At 43.4% G+C, this 24,758-nt stretch overlaps 1 pseudogene; it reads left to right on the top strand.

The window, feature by feature from the left end:
* The window catches only part of LOC141126961 (phosphatidylinositol-3,5-bisphosphate 3-phosphatase MTMR2-like), a 72,596-nt pseudogene extending 51,061 nt beyond the window's left edge, over positions 1-21,535 (top strand).
* Positions 21,536-24,758: the final 3,223 nt, after the last annotated feature.

The raw sequence follows: 24,758 nt of genomic DNA, 5'->3' as shown, positions 1-24,758 counted from the left end.
ACCATATATCTAAATCTACAAGTTCATCTAACGCTACCTTTTCCACAGCTTGCCAATGCGGCTATGTTTCTCTTCCATAGATACAGTGAAGGAGTTAGTGTAGCCACCTTAGGAAAGGAGGTGTGTTACTGGACTGATCACAAGGTGAAAATAAAGATAAAAAAAGCTTAAAAAAAATAAAACTAATGCAGCCACCACATCTAAGGTTTTTTAAGCTGCATTATGTTGAGGTTTCGGTTTTTGGGTTTAAATATGCTTTAAATGGTGTGCACAAACCTAATGGCACGTGGAAGGAAGTCCCAGACAAAACAGAGCAAACTGGGAGAGCTCCCAAAGGCATGAATGAGAAGTGAGTAAAGTGGAAGGAAGATGTTTCAGGCTGCAATTACGTCTGAATAAAGCATTTATGCCTTTCCTTGCTGAAGGGGCTCCACATTTTGGAGATTTTTATATGTTAAAGGTAAAGGTAGGATTTAGATTAGGAACAGACCTGCAGGAGTTGGAAGAGAGCTGTATTAGTTCTGTGGCAGTATCCACAGCTGATTGGAGTGGTGAGAATTTTCGTGGGAAGCTGTTTTTTTTTTTTTTCAGTACAGGTATGGACTTAGTACAGTATTCATATTATTGATCAGATCAGAATACCGTGTAGATTTATGATTTTTTTTTTTTCACTGTGGGTCATTTAAGATTGATTTCAGAGAGATTCAGTACAGCGCCCATTACTTTTTTATTTTATTTAGTATTGATAATAGTTACATCACAATCCTAAATACTTTTTTTTTTTCCTTTTCCCACTGAAGAGAGTTGGCCAATGGCCATGGTAACAAGAACCACGCAGACGCTGACAGGTCCTCGGTGTTCCTGCAGTTTATTGACTGTGTTTGGCAAATGACGAAGCAGGTAAGTTGTTCTGCTCATACAGACTCAAGTTTTAGGGTTACATGTTAAGTACCACCTGTAATGTTGGGCAATGTATACAGGGGTACCTTTTGTAGCAGTGTGGGAACAGGAAACTGACTCAGCCAAAGAATGGCAGTGTGTACATTCATCTGAATGAATGAGATATAAGAAAAAAGACTTAGCTGTGATTAAAAGATGTTTCGTACAAAGAATTAAATGAGCTTAGAAAAATATCATATCACAAGCAATTTAACTTTTTCCTTTTTTTTACTGTGGCAGAAAGATTGATTTCTATATGTTGTTTTCATTTTTATACAGGGAGTGAATGCATTTTTTTGTTTTTTTTTGCCCTTCTTTGTCCAAATTTCGGGGCATTCCAGTGGCAGTTGCTCCATACGGGGCGCAGGGGTCCCGGTCCCTAATCTACATACAGGGTGACGGACGCATGGATTTCAATGGGTTTTTTTTTTTTAACATGATTGGAGCCTGAGGCTCTAATTGGCTTAAAAAAAGGGTGGGCTTGGGGCGCAGGGCACTGCACCCCGAGCCCACCCACTTGTGTGACATTAGCAAAATAATATTCGCTAATGTCTTCCTGCTTCTCCTCCTGGCCAATCAGGAAATGGGCTGGGAAGAGAAGCAACGCCTGTTGGAGCGGGTCCTCCCAGTCAGAAGCCCGGCAAGTGGCATCGCTGGTGGTGGTGCGAGTGAGGGAGGGGCAGGTTTGTTTGCCCCCCCCCCCCCCTCCTAAATATCCAGCACCAGCCACCACTGGGACATTCCCTCTTTTATTTTGTGCAGTAGACACAGCAGGAAGTGAAAGGAAATCTCTCAAAATAGGGGAAAATTCCTTAAAGTGGGAGTAAACTCCCATGCATGACTTTTACCTATAGGTAAGCCTATAGTAAGCCTTACCTATAGGTACAGTAAATATCTCCTAAATGTGCACTGTTTAAGAGATATGTACTTTGGATTTAGCCGGTGACGTCACCCACACATGCGCTTTTGAAGGAACGGCATACTGTGCTATTCCTTCAGAGTCCTGTGCCATGAACAGCAGCTCCCGTGCGCATGCACAGTAGTGACGTCATCGCGGCTTCGGCCACTCACAGAGCCGAAGTCCGCGATCCCAGAATGAAGACCGGGTGAAGATGGAAGCAGTGACAGCGCGCCTTTAGCTGACTGGCTTCGTTCTAAGGTAAGTTTCACATAATATGCTAATATGCAATGCATATTGGCACATTATGTTTTTACCTTGCAGGTTTAAAAAAAAAAAAAAAAAAGTTTTGTTTTTAATTACATTCTAGAGCTTCAGTAATATGTAATGTTAGTAGTGTTCTGACTTTTTATTCTGTGTTTGTGGAGAGAGATCCAAAACTATGCTTTGTTGTATGGCTTTAGGGTCCATTTGATAAAACCTGAGAGACTCTAGGTCAGTGTAGCAACCTGTGAGAGATCTACATAAACAACATTAAAGAGGTCAAAGAGGGTTCAGTACTTTTTAAATTTATTTGTTTATTTAGGAAATTGGCATAGCCTAACTAAATGGTAAGGAAAATGTAGAAAAACTTAATAAAACAAATGTCACTGTAATAATATAAACTTGGCCTAGCTTAAGAGTGGACAGTGTCAGTCAGTAAAGCAGTGGACAGTGTGTCAGTATGGCAGTGGACTGTGTGTGGATGGTGTCAGTAGGGCAGAGGATCGTGTCAGTAACCGTTACCGACCATTTACTGTGTTCATTCAGAAAAGGAGGGGCCAGTAATGGCCCCTTTCCTCGCTATTCATCTGAAACGATCCCCTGCAGCAGCTGACGGGAGAGAAAAGGGGGAAAACTGGTAGTGCTATGAGAGGAGGGGATCTGGGGAGCACTTGGGGTAGGGATCCTGGACAGGAGGGGAGGTGGGGGTGGCATTTATTGGAACCAATTCCCTGTATTTTCCTCCTGCAGCAGCTGAATGCTGGCGGGAGATAGAGAAGGAGAAGCCGCCTTTCTGCAGGAGGTAATTACAGGGAATCTGTTCCAGTAAATGCCAAACCTGCTCCTGTCTAGGTCCCAGGGGTCGGCAAGGAAGGGACTTGATCTGTCCTTCATGTGCCCCACGGTCAAAGGGTTAGCACCCCTGGTATGTATGCTTGTTCTGGGTTAGAAACTCAAAATACATTAGTGTTAGAATATGCTATACTGTATATTGTTCAGTATTTCTTATATGGCATAATGACAACACATCCCCAATATTATTTTAGAAAAAAACTCCCATGATGGATGAGGCTCTTTCTGCATTCTGCTGTATATCAGCCTGATTTAGTAGAAAGAGGCAAACAACTTTTTTTTTTTTTTTTTTCTATTTTAGGTGTTAGGTCTTGGTCTGCTCAATAACAGCTCTCTTATTGTAGGAAAAACGTTAAAACGTATTCCTCTGTTTCCTCTAGATTGTTGCACTTTGGTCTTTTTCTTTGTGAAGTTTATAAGTAATTTGTGCCGATATTCTCCACAGTTTCCTCATGCATTTGAATTCAATGAACATTTTCTGCTGACTATTCTGGATCACCTTTACAGCTGCTTGTTTGGAACATTCCTGTGTGACAGCGAGCAGCAAAGACTACAAGAGGTAAGTCCCCTAAGACGGTCCTCTCTGACTATAGTCATATTGATGGAATTGTTTCCTAACTTTATTAAAGTAGGTATTCTTTTATGATGGCTAAAGTTTATGTACCCACTGCTGTGATTTACTGTATCTTATGTACCTCTTCTTTAAAACGGGTATTTACATAGCCCTGACAATTTACTCAGTGCTGTACTTACTGTACATTCACATCAGTCCCTGCCCTCGAGGAGCTTACAATCTATAGTCCCTATCTCCTATACATAATAGAGCCAAATTAGACAGGAGTCAATTAACTTACCAGCATATCTTTAAAGTGTAGAAGGAAACCGGCATACCCAGAGGAAACTCACGCAGGCACAGAAACGACTTGAAAACTACATGCAGATAGTGTCCTGGCTGGGATATTATTATTTTCTAGGAAATACATTGTGCTTATAGGTAGTTAAAGTGTATCTAAACCCAAAAACAAAAACGTTCTATATTGCAGCTTAGCAGTCCTTAGATGTGGTGGCTGCAATAGTTTCCTATTCAGACCTTTTTTAAAATTTTTTTTCACCTGATGATCTTGGCAGTAACCCCCTCCCTGTCCTAGCAAGCCAACATTCAGCTCAAAAAATTTATGGCAGGATCAACAGATTCTTTTAAACTTCTCAAACAGATATAACAAAACATTTTCAATTGCATATTTAACGGGCCAAATGATAGCAAATATCAAATTTCTGGTTTTGGGTTAAGATACTGTATGCTTAAGACATTACTTCACATTACTTCCTCTGGTTGGTTTTATGTATGATTTATTGGTGAAATTATATACTCACATAATGGGGGGGGGGGGGGGGGCTATAGTGCCCAATTAGTTTCTATCTTTTTTTTACACACAGCTTGGAAAATGAACATTTAATAGATGATTGGTTGTGCTCCAGTGGAGATAAAGTTTTTCTCAGAAATTTTCCCCAGCACAGTACTGTGCAAAAGTCTTAGGCAGGTGTGAAAAAATGTTTGACATTTTTCTGCACCCCAGTTGCTATGTTTTCATGCATAGGACATGAAAACAAGGCTAAGTGACTCAACTATGCATGAAAACATAGCAACTGGGGTGCAGAAAAATGGCAGCAGGTGCTCTGAACTGATGAGTCAAAATTTTAAATATTTGACTGTAACAGGAGGCAGTTTGTTTACCAAAGGACTGTAAAGTGGTACAATAATGAGTGTGTGTGCAGGCAACAGTCAAGCATGGTGGAGGTTCCTGGTAAGTTTGAGGCTGCATTTCTGCAAATGGAGTTGGAGATTTGGTCAGGATCAATGATGTCCTCAACGATGAGAAACACAGACAGATACTTATCCATCATGCCATACCATCAGGGAGGCGTGCAATTGGGGCAGATGTATTCTGCAACAGGACAATGACCCTAAACATACAGCCAATGTCATTATCCACTTCAGCCCCGGAAGGATTTACCCCCTTCCTGACCAGAGCACTTTTTCCAATTTGGCACTGCGTCACTTTAACTGCTATTTGCTCGGTCATGCAATGCTGTACCCAAACGAAATTTGCGTCCTTTTCTTCCCACAAATAGAGCTTTCTTTTGATGGTATTTGATCACCTCTGCAGTTTTTATTTTTTGCGCTATAAACGGAAAAAGACCGAAAATTTTGAAAAAAAATGATATTTTCTACTTTTTGTTATAAAAAAAATCCAATAAACTCAATTTTAGTCATACATTTAGGCCAAAATGTATTTGGCCTCATGTCTTTGGTAAAAAAAATGTCAATAAGTGTATATTTATTGGTTTGCGCAAAAGTTATAGCGCCTACAAACTAGGGTACATTTTCTGGAATTTACACAGCCTTTAATTTATGACTGCCAATGTCGTTTCTTGAGGTGCTAAAATGGCAGGGCAGTACAAAACCCCCACAAATGACCCCATTTTGGAAAGTAGACACCCCAAGGAAATTGCTGAGAGGCATTTTGAGCCCATTGAATATTCATTTTTTTTGTCCCAAGTGATTGAATAATGACAAAAAAAAAAAAAAAAATTACAAAAAGTTGTCACTAAATGATATATTGCTCACACAGGCCATGGGCATATGTGGAATTGCACCCCAAAATACATTTAGCTGCTTCTCCTGAGTATGGGGATACCACATGTGTGGGACTTTTTGGGAGCCTAGCCGCATATGGGGCCCCGAAAACCAATCACTGCCTTCAGGATTTCTAAGGGCGTACATTTTTGATTTTACTCCTCACTACCTATCACAGTTTTGAAGGCCATAAAATGCCCAGATGGCACAAACCCCCCCCAAATGACCCCATTTTGGAAAGTAGACACCCCAAGCTATTTGCTGAGAGGCATGTTGAGTCCATGGAATATTTTATATTTTGACACAAGTTGCGGGAAAGTGACTATTTATTTATTTATTTATTTATCTATTTATTTTTTGCACAAAGTTGTCACTAAATGATATATTGCTCACACAGGTCATGGGCATATGTGGAATTGCACCCCAAAATACATTCTGCTGCTTCTCTTGAGTACGGGGATACCACATGTGTGGGACTTTTTAGGAGCCTAGCCGCGTACGGGGCCCCGAAAACCAATCACCGCCTTCAGGATTTCTAAGGGTGTACATTTTTGATTTCACTCTTCACTGCCTATCACAGTTTCGGAGGCCATTGAATGCCCAGGTGGCACAACCCCCCCCCAAATGACCCCATTTTGGAAAGTAGACACCCCAAGCTATTTGCTGAGAGGCATGGTGAGTATTTTGCAGCTCTCATTTGTTTTTGAAAATAAAGAAAGACAAAAAAAAAAATTTTTTTTTTCTTTTTTTAATTTTCAAAACTTTGTGACAAAAAGTGGGGTCTGCAAAATACTCACTATACCGCTCAGCAAATAGCTTTGGGTGTCTACTTTCCAAAATGGGGTCATTTGGGGGGGTTTTGTGCCACCTGGGCATTCCATGGCCTCCGAGACTGTGATAGGTAGTGAAGAGTGAAATCAAAAATTTACTCCCTTAGAAAGCCTGAAGGCGGTGCTTGGTTTTCGGGGTCCCATACGCGGCTAGGCTCCCAAAAAGTCTCACACATGTGGTATCCCCGTACTCAGGAGAAGCAACAGAATGTATTTTGGGGTGTAATTTCACATATTCCCATGGCATGTTTGAGCAATATATCATTTAGTGACAACTTTGTGCAAAAAAAAAAAAAAAATTTGTCTCTTTCCCGCAACTTGTGTCACAATATAAAATATTCCATGGACTCGACATGCCTCTCAGCAAATAGCTTGGGGTGTCTACTTTCCAAAATGGGGTCATTTGGGGGGGGTTTGAACTGTCCTGGCATTTTATGCACAACATTTAGAAGCTTATGTCACACATCACCCACTCTTCTAACCACTTGAAGACAAAGCCCTTTCTGACACTTTTTGATTACATGAAAAAATTATTTTTTTTTGCAAGAAAATTACTTTGAACCCCCAAACATTATATATTTTTTTAAAGCAAATGCCCTACAGATTAAAATGGTGGGTGTTTCATTTTTTTTTTTTTTCTCACAGTATTTGCGCAGCGATTTTCAAACGCATTTTTTGGGGAAAAAACACACTTTTTTACATTTTAATGCACTAAAACACACTATATTGCCCAAATGTTTGATGAAATAAAAAAGATGATCTTAGGCCGAGTACATGGATACCAAACATGACATGCTTTACAATTGCGCACAAACGTGCAGTGGCAACAAAATAAATACATTTTTAAAAGCCTTTAAAAGCCTTTACAGGTTACCACTTTAGATTTACAGAGGAGGTCTACTGCTAAAATTACTGCCCTCGATCTGACCGTCGCGGTGATACCTCACATGCATGGTGCAATTGCTGTTTACATTTGACGCCAGACCGACGCTTGCGTTCGCCTTAGCGCGAGAGCAGGGGGGACAGGGGTGCTTTTTTTTTTTTTTTCTTTTTTTTCTTTATTATTTTTTTTCTTTTTTATCTTATTTTAAAACTGTTCCTTTCATTTTTTTTTTTTTTTTTTAATCATTTTTATTGTTATCTCAGGGAATGTAAATATCCCCTATGATAGCAATAGGTAGTGACAGGTACTCTTTTTTGAAAAAATTGGGGTCTATTAGACCCTAGATTTCTCCTCTGCCCTCAAAGCATCTGACCACACCAAGATCGGTGTGATAAAATGCTTCCCCAATTTCCCAATGGCGCTATTTACATCCGGCGAAATCTAAGTCATAAAATGCTCGTAGCTTCCGGTTCCTTAGGCCATAGAGATGTTTGGAGCCACTCTGGTCTCTGATCAGCTCTATGGTCAGCTGGCTGAATCACCGGCTGCATTCTCAGGTTCCCTGTTGAGACAGGAGAGCCAGAGAAAAACACGGAAGACGGTGGGGGGGGGGGGCATTCTCTCCCACTGCTTGTAAAAGCAGTCTAGAGGCTAATTAGCCACTAGGATTGCTTTTACATGAAAGCCGACCGCTGGCTGAAAAGAATGATACCAAGATACCTAAACCTGCAAGCATCATTCTGGTATAACCACTCAAAGTCGTGAATGGTGTACCTGAAGACAAAAAAATGGTTAACAATAAAGCACAGTAAACGGTAAAGTATAAAAAATTGCATACCTGAAAAGCAAACATGATAAAACATAATAACAATAAAACATTGCAGAATAGAATACAGTAAAAAAGAGCAGAACAATAGAGAGAGAGAATAGAGAGAGAACAATAAAACGACAACTATTATTTTTTATTTTATATTTTTGTTTGTGTTTTTTTTTTTTTTTTTACACTTTTTTTGTAACTAACTTTTATAACTGCAACCGGTTCCAGGTTCGGGTCTCTCAAAATGCGATGGCATCTTGGGAGACCCTGTGAAAGTGTGTCCTAGTCTGTGCAATGCTGTACCCTACGCTAATACTCAACTAGTGAATGGTAGCGTTCAAAACATTCACCAATGCAAAGACCAGGATTGACAGGAGGGACAATAATAGCGGATGTCACGCCTATATCCGCGCTTGCTGCAGACACGACATCTTTTTTGGGGGGGTTCGTTGGGTAGGGGTACTCGGGAGGACATAAAAATGCCTCTCATGCAGCCGACTGCATTTGGTTGGGGATGTGAATGGGGGAAGTACGGGCGCTGCAGAAGTGGTGGGTTCCCAATTAGGATTGGCGAATGCAGCAGGAAGGGCACTATGGGCACGACGGGCCTGTGTTTGTCTTTTTGGTGGCAGCGGGACACTATTTGTGCTTGCCACCTCACCAGCTTGAACTGCACTTATGGGACTCGCCACGTCACCAAGTGTTACTGCAGTGCTGGTTTGACAACGACCGGGGTGTACTAGGCCGCTGGCGCTTGCCAGTTCACCAAAACGCTACCAAAAAAACTGTTAGCGATCGCAGGGATCAGGCCTGACTCTGCGAACGCTGCAGTTATGCGTTTAGTGTTTTGTAAGTGACAGTGATCGATCGATACTGCACTTGGGTGGGCTGGGCTAGGCCGGGCGGAGGGGCAAAACGCAGGTGCTAGCAGGTATCTGGGCTGATCCCGCTAACACTGCGTTTTTGGGAACCCTAAACTGCTGGTGACGCTAGTATAGATCTGATCGGATCAGATATTGATCCGTTCAGATACTATACCACTAAGGGAGGCGTATGCTGCGTGCGTGGGTGTTAGCGGTACTGGCGCTAATCTGACGCTGCCTGGGGCGACGCATATCACCGCCGGGCGATCGGGGGGCTAAACCTTTATTCGGTAATAAACGGCGGGTTCCCTGACACTATAAAAAATAAACGAACTAACCAGCGTCACCCGTAACGGTTATACGGTGATCAGTGGTGAAAGGGTTAACTAGGGGGCAATCAAGGGGTTAAAACATTTATTAGGTAGTATATGGGGGTCCCTGTCGCTATAAAACGCTGACGGCGAACCTAAATATTTACGTCCTTAACTAGCGTCACCAGCGACACTAATACAGCGATCAGAAAAATGATCGCTTAGCGACACTGGTGACGGGGGGTGATCAAGGGGTTAAAACTTTATTAGGGGGGGTTAGGGGGGTATCCTAGACCTAAAGGGGGCTAATACTCACTGCCCTAACACTGTAACTGTCACTAACTGACACCAATACAGTAATCAGAAAAAAAAAAAAAAAAAAACCTGCTTGGTGTCAGTTTGTGACGGGGGGGGGGGTGATTGGGGGGGGATCGGGGTGTTTTATGTGCCTGGCATGTTCTACTGTGTGTGTGTGTGTGTGTGTGTGTAGTGTTGTGCACTCACATTACAGTCTTCTCTCCTTGGCCCGGAACGGAAAATACCGAGCCGAGGAGAGATGACATCATTTCCTCTGCCTCTGTGTACAATACAGAGGCAGGGAAATGATCCCATTGGCTGGGAGCGATCGCGGGGGGGGGGGGCCACGAATGGATGGCCTCCCCCTCACCACCGATCGCCGGGGGAGATTTGCCAACCGCCGCAGGCACCGGGGGGGGGGGTCCGATCGGACCCCCCACCCGCGGGCAGGCAAGGACGTACAGGTAAGCCCTTTTGCCTGCCCGTGCCGCTCTGTCGACGTACATCGTCGTGCGGCGGTCGGCAACTGGTTAAGAACTATCTTCAGTGTAAAGAAGAACAAGGAGTCCTGGAAGTGATGGTTTGACCCCCACAGAGCCCTGATTTCAACATTAACGAATCTGTCTGAAATTACATGAAGAGACAGAAGGATCTGAGGCAGCCTACATGCACAGAAGATCTGTGGTTAGTTCTCCAAGATGTTTAGAACAACCTACCTGCCGAGTTCCTTCAAAAACTGTGTGTATGTGTACCTAGAAGTAAAGGTGCACCGAAATGAAAATTCAAGATTCACTTGGCCGAGACCGAAACTGAAAATGACAGTTTTAAAATTATATATATATATTTTTATATATGATTGTATTATATTCGACTTTTTTAAAATAATATAATGAATTTAAATGAATATGAATTTAGTGACGGTCATTATCTGCACCTTTAGCGCAAGAAAAGTTCAAGAAAAATGCATCCCTTTAAATTCTATGTATGTCTTCACACTGGTCCGCGTTGCACTTCCGTTGTGGTGTTAAAAATCTTGCTGCATTTTTGGCCAGTTAAAAACGCACCAAAAATGCACCTCCTCGTTAAAATGCATTAAAAATGCAGCAAGAGGGCATCAATAACGCACCTGTGTTAGATTTGTTGCCGTTTTTGAGTCACGTGACCTATAAAAACCACACTGTAAGCACGGTAAAATCGCGTGTGTTTTCGGAGCTATTATCGGCACCTTTTTCTCTATCGGCTAAATGCCAATAACTCTTTTTTCGGCTGATAATTTTCAGCGGCCGAAATTTCGGTGCATTTTTACCTAGAAGAATTGATGCTGTTTTGAAGGCAAAGGGTGGTCACACCAAATATTGATTTGATTTGGATTTCTTTTGTGTTCATTTACTTTCCATTTTGTTAATTCATAAACATAAACTATTTCCACTTCTATTTCTGAAAGCATTCTTGATTTATAGCATTTTTTCACACCTTCCCTAAAACGTTTGCACAGTACTGTATGTACATTGGCAAATTTAAGTACCTCTTGGGTGGATTTGATTTAAATCACTAGTAAAAAGGCTTGATTTAGATCATAATTTTTAAAGAGCAACTGTCATCTCTGTCCCGCAGTGGCTCCTCCTCTGACCCGCTGTTGACTTACCGACAGTCCCATTCACTTTAATGGGACGGCTGGTGATGTGGCAGTGACACAACAAGGTGAGGTACGTGGCGGCAGCAGGTGAGTAAATGCCCGCTAACAGGCGCTGCCATGATGGATCTGAAATGACAGGTGCTCTTTAAATGCAAGGACTCGTTCTTGCTGGTAGTTTGAATCCTTAATATTTGCCAACAAAATGAAGGTTTCCTATTTAGAATAATAAGCTGTCAGGTCAGTAAAACAGCGATATAAGAACCGATTCAATTATACAGTTTGTAGTGTACATAGATTTGCAAAACAATGGGATAAAGGAATATTCCTGAACTTTGGTTTATCTCATTGTTACTGTGAAACTGTACATCAATGCAGTGCATGTTATCTCAGCTTGCAGAGCTTGGATTCATTGAATGAGTTTACCAAAAATGTAAATATTGCAGCATATACAGCCTCATGCTACACAACGAAGCTCAATTTCATGCTGAATAAACTAAATTATTAATTTATCTTAAATAGAAAACCAGATTTTTAGTTTTTTACTCCAAAAGCATTTTATTAAAATAAATTTGATACAGATCAAAAAAATCGGTCCAAATCAAAAAAATCAGTTTTTTTTTTTTTTAACTCATTGATTTATATCCACCCTGAGTGTACAGCTTGTATAACAGTGTAAATTTGCTGTCCCCTCAAAATAACTCAACACGCAGCCATTAACCACTTTACATCCCGGTTATAGTCAAATGACCTCTGCAGATGGGATCTCCCATCCTGGGCGGGCGTCATATGACGTCCTCAGCTTCCCGCAAGTATAGAGGTTGTGCGTGCGCCGCCGCATCACTGAGGAGACGATGAGCGTGCCCGGCGGCCGCAATACCCACCGGCCACCCACGATCGCTCATGACAGAGCAGGAACGGGGATCTGTGTGTGTAAACAAACCGCTGTATGGTCTTGGCCACCGTGCTGCAGCTCAGTTTCAGCGTCTTGACAATCTTCTTATAGCCTAGGCCATCTTTATGTAGAGCAACATTTCTTTTTTCAGATCCTTAGAGAGTTCTTTGCCATGAGGTGCCATGTTGAACTTCCAGTGACCAGTATGAAAGAGTGAGAGCAATAACCCCAAATTTAACACACCTGCTCCCCATTCACACCGGAGACCTTGTAACACATGACATTGGGAAGGGAAAATCTTTAATTGGGCCCAATTTGGACATTTTCACTTAGGGGTGTACTCACTTTTGTTGCCAGCGGATTAGACATTAATGGCTGTGTGTTGAGTTTTTTTGAGGGGACAGAAAATTTACACTGTTATACAAGCTGTACACTCACTACTTTACATTGTAGCAAAGTGTAATTTCTTCAGTGTTGTCACATGAAAAGATATAATAAAATATTTAGGGGTGTACTCACTTTTGTAAGATACTGTACATACACATACTAGGGCCAATTTAGACAGGAGCCAATAAACTGGAGTACCCGGAGGAAACCCACGCAGGCACAGGGAAAACATGCAAACTCCAGGCAGGTAGTGACCTGGTTGGGATTCGAACTGACAACCCTAGCACTACTAGGTAGAAGTGCTAACCACTTAGCCACTGTGCTTGCCTGTACAAATCCTTTGCCAACTGAAACCATTAAACTGTATGTATTTAGCTGCTTGCCTAGAGTTCAGCGTTAAGTTAAAATGTGGACCTCACAGTTATTCATCTTAATTTTCTTTTGTTGTGTCTGAATTTAGTCCGTTCTGGAAGAGTCTGTCTCCTTGTGGTCATACATTAACAGCCAACTTGAAGACTTTACTAATCCACTGTTTGTGGATTACTCTGACCACGTCTTGTACCCGGTGACCAGCACTAGGCAGCTGCAGCTCTGGGCAGAATATTACATAAGGTGGAACCCAAGGACTAAGCCGCATGTACGTATGTACTATTTTTTTTGGTCTTATGCAAAGTTTAGAAAACGCCTGTCAAATTGCATGTTTGGGTGGTTTTGTTATCATTGAAACCATTTAACAAACAATCTAACAAAACATTTGCAGTGTTTCTTGATAAGATTAGCACAGGGTATACTATTTCCTTATCATACATCACGGAACACCGAGTTAGGCTAATATTCATTACCTACTGGGTTATACGCCATCTCTATGTGAATGGACACTGGTAGACAAAGTCTGCCCCTATATAACCCCTCCCATACAGGAAGTACTTCAGTTTTTTTTTTACCAGTGTCTGCAAGGTGGATGGGCACGTTTGTTGAACTGTCGGAGCTCCAAGACTTTAGTGCCAAAAACGGTTCTTAAATGAATCAAGGCATTGACCGATCGGATCCATTTGAAGAAAAGCTTTTATGCCTAAATGGTACCCGAGCCTTGCAAAGGAGAGGCAAGGATCCTGCGAGGTTTTGCCTCTAATGCGACCCTCTGGCGCTCGTCACTGTGTAGTAGAATCCTGGACACCACAGAGCTAAGGCATTCCTGCAGGGTGCTGTACATATCCAAGGGAGTGGACCTTAAAACATGAAAGGGTACCCAGTCCTTGAAGGACCCCAAGTGACGGAACCCGCTGTGATGGGTGAAGATTGGGCTCTTCATTTCTAAGGCTGCCCTGCGCCCGGTCGGGTAAGTGAAACTCCCTTATTTACTTATGGTGGGGTGCCCCAGTGATTGTAACAATGTCAAGCTAGCTAGAGGCTGGACACCTGTGTGCGGTGACCACAGGGGGAGAGTTTGGGCTAGCTGTGGGTGTTTGCTAAGAGTACCTTTTTTCCTGTTGTCTTGGCTGTTTTCTCTTATGGCTGGTCCACGCATGAGCGTGCGCCATTGCGCATCTTGGTTCACCAAAGTGCACAAATGTTCGTGGCTGTTTGGCGGCCATGGCGCACGCAGCTTTTCCACAGGCATTGTGCGCACATGAAGCTACGCATGCGCCATAGCCTAATATTGGTGCACAGATTTGCGTCATATGCCAATACTGCCACGCCAATTTGCTGGGACCACGCATGTATGCGCAGAAGTCCCAGCGCACAGCCAGCTTATTTAAGCTGAGTATTGCAGACATGCGGTGCTTCCAGGGGACAGCTGTGGGACACAGACCAGGCTCTGAACCAGTCATTTTTCAGTGGTTCATTTCTCCTTACCCGGGTCATGTGAGTGACCAGGAGTTGCTTGGCAGGCTAAGGTGCTTAGCAGGATTGTTACATAGGGGCTTGTTGAGCTCTATTAAAGGGTCTTCCTTCTGGGGTGTGTAAATACTAAACCCAGGTACTCCCTTTTTTGTGGCTTGCAATGGCTTCAAAAAAGTGGAGCAGGACTAACACTACAGGGAAGGGCACATCTATGTCGTCAGTAGCTCCTGAGGAGCCTAGTTGAAACCCTGGTGTTGTATCCCCTGAAAGACCAGAGGCTTCCGGGCAATCTGAGCCGCTGTGCCTGTCTGGTATGGTATGGTGCCTACATTCAACGCTGCTGCTTCAGCCTTTATCACCAGGGATGACCTGTCCTCAGCCCTAGCTGGGTTAGAGGACAGGATTGCTGGCATAATTGCCTCTATCTCGCAGGATGGTAAGAACCGTGACAGATCCCCCTCCTCTGAGCCTCCTATCTTGGAGCAGGAATGGGTTAAGGATGGGGAAGAGCTAAAGGCCAAGGATTCTGTGAAGGGCCTGGCAGATGAGTCTGCTTCTGAGCAATCTGGGCCAGATGATGTCTAGTTGGTATCAGCCTCTCAGTCGCAAAGGCTTTTGATCCAGACTCTTACCGAGATGGTTCATTTTGCCTTTAAGTTGCCTCCTGCAGAGGTTTCTGAGCCCCCTTGGTTCTCTTTGGGGTCCCTGAGGCCTCCTCAGGCCGCACAGGCTTTCCCCTTACACCCACTATTGGAACAGGTGGTGTATGCTGATTGGGGACATCCTGACAGGATTTTCGTTCTTCCTAAGAGGTTTTCCCTTTTATATCCCATGGAGGAATCAGGTCAGACGGCCTGACAGGCCTAACCAGGAGGATGGTCCTGCTGAAAGCAGAGAATATATACCTCAAATGTTTTGTTTTGATGTTGATGCCTTGAAGGATTCAATGCAGCAGGTTTCTCGTTTGGCTCTCCTGTCTGTACACATATGCAGACTTTTGTGGCTTAAGAACTGGTCAGCCGAGCTTCCTTGCAAGAAGTTATTGGCAGGATTCCCCTTTCATGAGGAACGTTTGGTGATGATTTGGACAAATATGTCCAAAAGATTTCCAGAGGGATGCGCTCTCTACTTCCTGTGAAGAGAAGGACCAGACCTCCCTCGTTTAAAACCTCAGGGACCGCTTCTTCAGGTGTCTCAGCGCCAAGGCAGTTCCACTGTCAACAGGGCGCTAGAGCCGGGGGGCAAGTCACAGGGCCAGAAGAAACCCTGGGTCCAAAACTCTTCTAAACCTGGCACCAAGCCCTCCTTTTGAGGAAACGCCCCCACTCTATCGGGTGGGGGGGAAGGCTACTGCACTTTGCGGACATTTGGAGAACAATGGTTCACGACGAGTGGGTCACCTCGACAGTATCCCGCGGTTACAAGCTCCCCCTCAGAGGTTTCTGAGACCCAGCGTTCCCGCGGATCCTCCAAAGAGAAATTTATTGTTTCAGGCACTAGATCATAATGAGAGTGATTTATATAGGTTCCTGTATCCAAAAGGGACGCAGGGTTTTATTTGAACCCGTCGGCGGTTCATATCCCGGAGGTAGAGAACTGGAAGGCAGATTATCTCAGCCGCCAGCAGATCTGCAAGGGGGAATGGTCCCTACACCCGAGGGTGTTCCAGGAAATTTGCCAGCATTGGGGATGGCTAGATGTCAATCTTTTGGCATCCAGGTTCAACAACAAACTAGTTTGTGTCCCGAACAAGGGATCCCCTGGCAATCGGACCAGATGATCTGGTAGCTCCATGGAGCCATTACTCCCTGGTTTATGCTTTACCCCGATCCCTCTCCTTCCACATTTTGTTGCGCAGGATTCGGTGAGAGGGGGTTCCAGTCGTTCCTGGAGATTGTGAGATTGGCAACAGCCGGGCCATGGATGCTTCCACGCTGCCTCGATCTACTATCTCAAGGTCCTATATTCCACCCCAATTTACAGTCTCTAAATTTGATAGGCATGGTTATTGAAGCCAGGGTGCTGAAGGATCGTGACATCTCGGGACTAGTGGTGTCTACCCTAGTGGATGCTAGGAAAGTGGTCACTAGGAACATCTATTATCTATTATAAGGTCTGGGAGGCTTAGTGTGAAGCCAGAAAATGGCATCCTCGGAAATACGTGATTGGGAGAATTCTCACTCTTTTCTACAGTCGGCTGTAGAAATCAGATTTGCTTTGAGTACAATCGGAGGTCAGATTTCGGCCGTCCAAAGGCCTTTAGCATCCCATTCACTGGTCCCAACCTTTATGCATGGGGCAACTCATTTGCTACCCCCTATTAGGTCACCTATGTGTCTTTCGGACTTGAACTTGGTGCTGTCTGTGTTACAGAAACAACCATTTGAGCCTATCAAGTAAATTCCATTAGCCTTGCTGTCACGCAAGCTAGCCTTCCTGATGGCCATCACCTCGGCTAGAAGGGTGTCGGAATTGGTGGCCCTTTCATGTAGGGAAGAAGTCACGTGATGACGTAACGCGTAGGGAGTGGCCGTAGAGACTGAGCGATACCAGGAAGTGATGTGAGAGCGGTGCTCAGACGCCTTAGCAACTGTTTATGCCTATTTCTTTTTTATCATTGTAAGAGTCCATTTTAAACCTTATAATAAAATTTGTGTATTCTAACCTTACTACACTATTGGGGCTTTTTTTCTCTCTCTCTTCCACCCTTGTTTGCTGCCGTCCCCCCCGTTTTGCGGAGGATACGAGGTATAAGAAGACGTTGGATGTGCAGTAATATCTGAGAGATTTGGTGGACGAAGGAGAGGACCCCCTGGTGGTGGAAATAAATATAACTGATGACATTTATATTTATGGTTATATGCTGACACTTTGGCTAATTGCAATTTCACTTATGCTGGCACGGAGGACCCCCTAGTGGTGGAAGTTGAAATAACGTCAGACAACGGACTTTAGATCACCAATATATGCAGTTTTGAACAGTGTATGAAGGTGAGGGCTCTGTGACCAATACTTGTGGGCTTTTTTCAACCCCCTTTTTTTTTTTTTTTTTTTTTAACCCCTACTTGTGCATCTTATCAGACATTCAAATCCCTTCTTTATAATACTGTTTGTGGATAAAAACTTTTTATCTTTTTGATAATGTGGTCAAGAGACTGAACATACTCTAAATCACCTGCCCTGGCTTTGTTTGAATATATATTTTTTATTTTTAACACTATGTACACTAATTTAACCATTTAGTAAGCTTTGACGCTTTAATGATCTATTAATTGAATGATTATTTTATTTGATATTACACTTTTACACTGTAGCGCGGAATCACTTTTATAATCATACCTAATTCTTCACCACGACAAGGTGGTGTTGCATCCTATTTCATCCTTCTTGCCAAAGGTGGTGTCGGCCTTTCATTTAAATCAGGACATTGTTTTGCCTGGCTTTTTTCTCTCAGCCTCGTTTGGCGGAAAAGAGATAACTGCATTCCTTGGACGTCGTTCGGGCAGTCAGAGTTTATTTGTCTAGATCTGCGGAAATTCGAGGATCAGACTCCTTTTTTGTTTTACCAGAAGGGGCAGGCAACTTCCAAAGCTTCCATTGCCAATTGGGTCTGCCAGTTGGTCATTCAGGCCTTTGGTCTGAAACGTAAGGCTCCTCCCTTTAGGGTGAGAGCGCATTCTACCAGGGGTGTAGGAACCCCCTGGGCTTTTTTCGGCATCAGGTATCTGTGGCTCAGATTTGTAAGGCTGCTACCTGGTCTTCAGTGCATACGTTCACGCGATTTTATCAGGTAGATGTTAGAGCAGCCGAAGATTCGCCTTTTGGCTGTAGTGTACTACTGGCTGCCGTTTAAAGTCTGATGGCTATTTTTGTTTGGCAGGGTGACTCCCTCCCCTCAAGGATATTCCTCTGGGATGTCCCAGTAGGTAATGAATATTAGCCTAACTCTGTGTCCCGTGATGTATGATAAAGAAAATAGTATTTTTTTCGTCATGCTTGCCAGTAAAATCCCATACATCACAGGACACAGAGGTCCCTCCCCTCTTTTGAGGATTCAGTGTTGCTACAAAACTGAAGTACTTCCTGTATGGGAGGGGTTATATAGGGGCGGACTTCCTGTCTACCAGCGTCCATTCACCTAGAGATGGCGTATAACCCAGTAGGTAATGAATATTAGCCCAACGGTGTGTATTCAAAGAAAAGGATTTTACAGGTAAGTATGACAAAAAAAAAAAAATCCTATTTTCCCTAAAAGTTTGTGGATGCCTGGCCCTATGAACTTATTAAACATCCCATTCCAAAGCCACAGACATTAATATGGAGTTGGCCTCCTTTTGTACCTACAATAGCTTCCACTTTTTTGCAAATGTATTCCAGAAGATTTTGGAGTGTGTTGGCGGTCAGCAAAAAAAATATTTGTGAGGTTTGGTACTGATGAAGACCTAACTCACAATAGGCATTCCAATGCATCCCAAAGATGTTCAGTAAGGTTGAGGTTTGGAATCTGTGTAGGCCACTCGAGTTTCTCCACACCAAACCATGTCTTTATGAACCCGACTTTGTGCATTGGGGAAGTCATGCTGGAAATGAAAAAAGCTTATAGATATAGATATATCTATATGTGTGTGAGTATGTATGTATATATATGTATGTGTGTGTGTGTATATATATATTTAATTTTTAATATATACTTTTTTTTAACACGTGTAGGAAGCTGTCAGAAATTTAGTGTTTGCTAGATATCCTGAGCCTATTTCTGAACTAGGAACATTCTGCAAAGGAAAATATTTTTAGAGCCAGAATAGAAAGACTGGTTGCCGACTTTAGGAAACATTTGGATCTTGTGCTTTCTACAATGAGGTCACTGCTAAATATGGACAGGGTGCCCTCACTACAGTATTACACATGCTTCATTATATGGCTTATTTTTTCCATTATATAAAATACACCAAATAATAGTGCATTAGCCTTTGTTTTGGTTGGTTTACTGCATGTATATATAGGTTTTGTTATCTCCTTGTACTATATTTCTTGGAAACCCAGCCACTGAGCACCTGGTTATTTCTTGTAGGATGCTGTCAAGAGTCAGTGTAAGGACTTGCTTGTCAAGCGAGCAGAGCTACAGAAGAAATTGGAAGAGCTCAAGCAGGAGATGAGTAACCGCTCTCTGTCCTCTGACTGGGGAGGGTCTGTGCATTCTGTCACCCAGACCGTCGTTTAACCTGTTCTATTCATCTGGAACTAATAATAACCTTATGTCTTAAGAGCACCTCATGCATTTGGTGGTTAGGTTGCTCACCATTGTCTGTAGGGTCCTGTGCTCCAAAATAGTTCTATATGCACTGATTAGACTTCATGTCTGGAATTGCAGTGGACTTTATCTTCTCAGTTTAACATGAAGGGTAGCAATTCAGATCTTGAAGTGATCACCCCATTATTACTGTGTGTACACTAATCATCAGCTATTGACTTTAATGGAAATAACTTGTTCTGTTGGCTTTAAATATGAATTACCTGGTAATCTTTAAGCTTAACTCCAGGTATAGAGTTTATTGCATAGTTATATTGGTCCAGCTTTGACTAATGAAGGTATCCATATACCATACCCGTGGGACCACTGTGAAAGCAGAAAATCACTAGTAGCCGTTTTACAGTGATCACCGCTGTTTTCCAGGTCCTGTGCTGAGTGGCTGCATAGTAAACACAGGTGGTCGCTCGCTTGTTCACAGAATGCCTTGCATTTTTCCCAATTAGTACAATGTCTTCTCTGTTGCGAATGGAGACTGTGCCAAGCAAGTGACCCGCTGTGGTTATTACGCATCAGGGCAGCCGCTCAGCATGGGACCTGGAAGACAGCAGCAACCACTACAGCGATTCCCCACTTCCACAGCAACAGTAGTCCCACAGGTATAGACTGTGTATGCTTACATTAGTCCGTGCTTGACCAATATAACTATACAATAAAATCCGTACCTGGGGTTCTGCTTTTTATTCCCATACATGTTACTATCTGACTGCACAGTTTCCTTTAGATTTACCTAAAGCATGTTATATGAGCACCTACCTAAACTATTCAATTTGTATCAGTCAGGCAGGCCCTTACACTACAGAGTTGTTGGTAGGTTTAAAGGAGGTTGTACAGTCAGATTGTAACATGTGTTGTGAGCTTTACAGTCTACAGCTCCAGCAGTCTTTCACTAAATGATATTTCAAGATGTGCTGAAATACTTAAGTATGTCTAAAGCCCTGACTTATTTTTAATTGGATAGAGGGGTTAGAACTCTGTCAAATTTGTACTGCTGTCTGTGTCCCCACTGGGGATTCTTACCCTCCCAATTTTTCCCTATAGCCACTGTTATTGAGACCTAAAGTGAGGGAAAATTCTAAATTTTATGTTGTCAACCGAACAGGAAGGGGGGATGAGTCTTTCAATTGGGACATTTGTTGCGGTTACAACTGGCTTGCTGTTTCTAATGTGTCTATTGGAGTGAAAGGGAATCTCCCCAATGTGACACAAAAAAACGGAAAAAAAAAAAAAACATAAGTGGTTTTACCCCTCCCTACTCCCGTCTGAACCTACAAAGAAGATATGACTTTAGATATCCTTAAATTTTCCAATCAGATTAATGCTAGTTTTGTACCTTCCTAATGTAAGTTGTTTGCAAGTTAACTAATGTTATCACTTTCAGTATTTACCGTATTTATCGGCGTATAACACGCGCCGGCGTATAACACGCACCCCAAGTTTAGGAGGGAATTTTAAGGAAAAAAACTTTTAGGAGGGAAGTTTAAGGAAAAAAAACTTACATTTAAATGCCCATCAATGCAGCCTCATCAGTGTTCATCTGCAGCCTTTCCCCAGTGTCCAGTGCAGCCTTGTCAGTGCAGCTTTGCCCCAGTGCAGCCTTGTCAGTGCAGCTTTGCCCCAGTGCAGTCTTGTCAGTGCAGCTTTGCCCCAGTGCAGTCTTGTCAGTGCAGCTTTGCCCCAGTGCAGCCTTGTCCCCAGTGCAGCCTTGTCCCCAGTGCAGCCTTGTCCCCAGTGCAGCCTTGTCCCCAGTGCAGCCTTGTCCCCAGTTCAGCTTTGCCCCAGTGCAGCCTTGTCCCCAGTTCAGCTTTGCCCCAGTGCAGCCTTGTCCCCAGTGCAGCCTTGTCCCCAGTGCAGCCTTGTCCCCAGTGCAGCCTTGTCCCCAGTTCAGCTTTGCCCCAGTGCAGCCTTGTCGCCGCCGACATACAAACGTTTAGTTTGTATTTTTAAACATGGCGCCGCGGAGTTCGGAGGGACTCGGGGGCGCTCGTTCAGCTGAACGAGCGCCGCCGAGGACACAGTGACTGGGCGGAGCCGAGATACACATAGCCGAGGCTTCTCGGCTATTCTCTGCGCCGTTCACAGTCACGCCCAGTCCCTATGATGGACATAACACAGGTCCAATGGCGGGACTGGGCGTGACTGTGAACGGCGCCGAGAATAGCCGAGAAGCCTCGGCTATGTGTATCTCAGCTCCGCCCAGTCACTGTGTCCTCGGCGGCGCTCGTTCAGCTGAACGAGTGCCGCCGAGCCCCTCCGAACTCCGCGGCGCCATGTTTAAAAATACAAGCTATGTGAATGTCGGCAGCGATCGCTCCGACAGATCACAAAATAGCGGGGATCGGCGTATAACACGCACCCACGATTTTCCCCTTATTTTAAGGGGAAAAAAGTGCGTGTTATACGCCGATAAATACGGTATATCCTGTTTTACAGAGTACATGGACCATTTACTTCAGCCTTCTCTGAAAGGAGCTTACGATCGAATGTCTCTATAATAATGTACTCTGTCTATCTCTCCTCGCTCCCTTGGTTGCAGAAGAAAGACTGAGTAAACCCACACAAACATAGGAAAAACTTGCAAACAATGCTAATAGCGTGTGTGCTGAAAACTGAATTTGGGACTTCAGTGCAGCACAGTAAGTGCAAGTCTATCCTGTGCCCATTTCCTGTATGTTCTGCACTGGGCATCCTGCAGACCAGCAACTGAAATGCCCACCGTGGCTTCTGTTGCAATCCCCATGTCAGAATACAAAAACTCAGCAGGAAGACTGCTGAACTACTATCGGATTATTAGTAGAGCAAGCTCCTCAGGTTTTTTTTTTTTTTTTTTTTCGTTCAACCCAGCAGGCTGAAAAAAAACAAAACTGACCCATGTGCTGGGCTTGAGACAGGGAATCAGTTAATCAGTGCTTAAAGAGAGATTTTGCAGCTTCTTCCCACTGCCTACTGATTATTCTTTTTCAGACAGTGTGCCCATCAGCATCAGGTAAGAAGGAGAACCTGAGCTGCTTAAAGCTCAGCTCCATTATTTGTATTGCATACTTACTTTGGTCCATCTTGGCACATTGTAAAAATGCAAATCTTATAACTGATGGACAGTTGGGGCAGCTGGAAATTATTTGTACTAGTAGGTGCTACTACAGTGATAGCTGTGGCCTTCCAGATCCTCAGGTTCTGTGCAAATGGCTTGCCTCTTCCTGCTGACCAGAGGATGTCATTCACTCAACACCAATGCTTTTAATAGAATGCCTAAAGGTAGCAGTTACTGTTATTTCTAGAACAGAGACACAAAGACCGCTGCCACATGCAACTACACTATTTTGATTGCCGACTCTCCAGTTTTGCAAGGCCTTTCGACTAAGTGCAACAGCATGAAACACGTCTAGGTATTAGGTTGCTGCTGTATGTACTGTTTAGAATGGAGCCTCCCTTTGCTCTACTCTTTTTGAAGACGTGTATACATGTACTGTTATTTCTACATGAATCACTCTATATAACACTTAACCACTTTCTTCCCAAAGCACTGTTGATATGCAACCATTTTTTTTTTTCTCGTCCATTGAAGGACATAAGAAGTCTTAACCTTTGAATTATGCTGCCGCCTACAGAAGGGTTGGACACTGACAAACAAAAAAAATGTAGTTTATCCCAGAGTATTACCCGTTCAATTACCAGCTCGCCTCAGTTTTTTGCTAGTGTCTTAGGAGGATCGGCATCCTTTCATACGCTCTGTTGTATTAAATACTTTTTTCATTTTTCTACAAATTTTTTCTTCTCTACACTGCTGCTGGAGGTTTTACCTCCAAATTTCAGCTATCCAACATGGTTGTCCTCAGCCTGGCTTTTGGACCATACTGTATACAGAGCACATTGGACTGGATGTTGTGGGGCTAGCCTAGAAATGACTTTCCGGCACTGGGTTCCATGTGGGGTGTTTTCCAGGCTGGGTAAATTAAAGAAGAACTGCAGTCTGCTCACATAATTTGTAATAAAAACATCTTTGCCATTCTGAAGCTTCCCTCCAACCACTTTGCATATTATTTCATATATACTGTGATTCTGTACTTGCTAAATATGCTTCAGAAATCTCCCTCCACTGAGTCTGGCTGCAACCTTTCCTTCTGTTAAAAAAAAAAAAAAAAAAAGTCTGGCTGCAACCATTTTAACTGTGGGCAGCTGAAGCTGCTGCCTGTTCACTTCCTGGATTTACACAGACACACCTCCAGATCTGCAGCCATCTCTCATTGCACCCTTTATGACTCATCCCCCCTCCATTCATGGCAAACTCTCAGAGAGTGAGAGCTGTGCATGATGTCATAAGCCAAGACTTTTTACCAGACAAGAAACAGGAAGTGGGCTGTATAAGGTTTTTACTGGCAGAAAAAAATGTTTTACCTTTCCAAAGTTAAAACAACAAGGGCAGAAGATTTAATAGATGGAAAGTTGAAAAAATGACTGAAGGTCCGCTTTGACTGTGGACTGCTTTCCAGGCACAGAGCTGCTGGCTTTGCCTCAGGGCTTGCCCTGTGTGAGTACACTGGTTGGGCTCAGCATCAGGAGTTTCTTCATTTTCTTTGGTTGCTGGATCCTCTGCTCGTTCAACGCATGGAGCAGATTGCTGTGGAGTTAATTTCAGTTGTGATGGCTTACTGAAAGCCTCCTGGCTTATTTCTTGCATATGTCTCATGTCAGTACATATGCGTAGGGACTGTGGAACTGCCTTGTAAGAAGCGTTTGAACCGTATGGCCTTCAAGGACAGTACCTCTAGTTGTAGATGTTCTCATTAAATATGTTACTGGTGGGATAAGCACTCATCTTCCCCAGTGGAAGAAGCCTCAGAAGTAGACTGTCAAATCATCTTTCTCTCTGAACATCAAGAAGCATCCCTTTAATTTCTCCACTCCTTTAACGTGGCAAGGCCGTCCAATCACCTGCAAATATAGCATTCCAAGTTGGCCAAATCTTCAGACAAGCCTTCCTCACAAGAGAGTGTACCCCTCCCCCACCCCCACACACACTTTTCACAGTGGCGGTTAACATTTTAAGATACTTGGACAGCCTGCATTGCAGATGCCTTAGTTCAATAGGTAATGTCCC

This window comes from Aquarana catesbeiana, linkage group LG02, assembly GCF_042186555.1.
Source record: "Aquarana catesbeiana isolate 2022-GZ linkage group LG02, ASM4218655v1, whole genome shotgun sequence".
Lineage (NCBI taxonomy): Eukaryota > Metazoa > Chordata > Amphibia > Anura > Ranidae > Aquarana > Aquarana catesbeiana.
The sequence above is the reverse complement of the archived record's forward strand: the minus strand, read 5'-3'. Positions and strand labels throughout refer to the sequence as shown.